The sequence below is a fragment of the Scyliorhinus canicula genome, chromosome 11, assembly GCF_902713615.1.
Source record: "Scyliorhinus canicula chromosome 11, sScyCan1.1, whole genome shotgun sequence".
NCBI lineage: Eukaryota > Metazoa > Chordata > Chondrichthyes > Carcharhiniformes > Scyliorhinidae > Scyliorhinus > Scyliorhinus canicula.
Genome location: NC_052156.1, coordinates 81,013,906 through 81,014,219, shown reverse-complemented (window position 1 = coordinate 81,014,219; position 314 = coordinate 81,013,906).

The window sequence follows — 314 nt, the reverse complement described above, 5'->3', positions numbered from 1 at the left end:
ACACCCTGACTACTGCTTGGGGGCCTGTGCATAACTCCCATCCAGGGTCTTTTTACCATTGCGATTCCTCAACTCTACATTTGATCATGGCGAGACCATTAGAGACTAGCTTGGACCAGTTCTTATCAAACATCCACATAGCAGGAATGGTCATTGTCCACAGCTCTGTGGCATGGCAGACTGGAGCCCAGTCTTATCTCTTCATACTGGATTCTTCAATACAAACAGACACGGCTGCAGTTTAAGAATTAATTGTTGTAACTTTTAATTTTAATCACAAACCAATAATAAAGTATGATAAACTGATAGTTCGA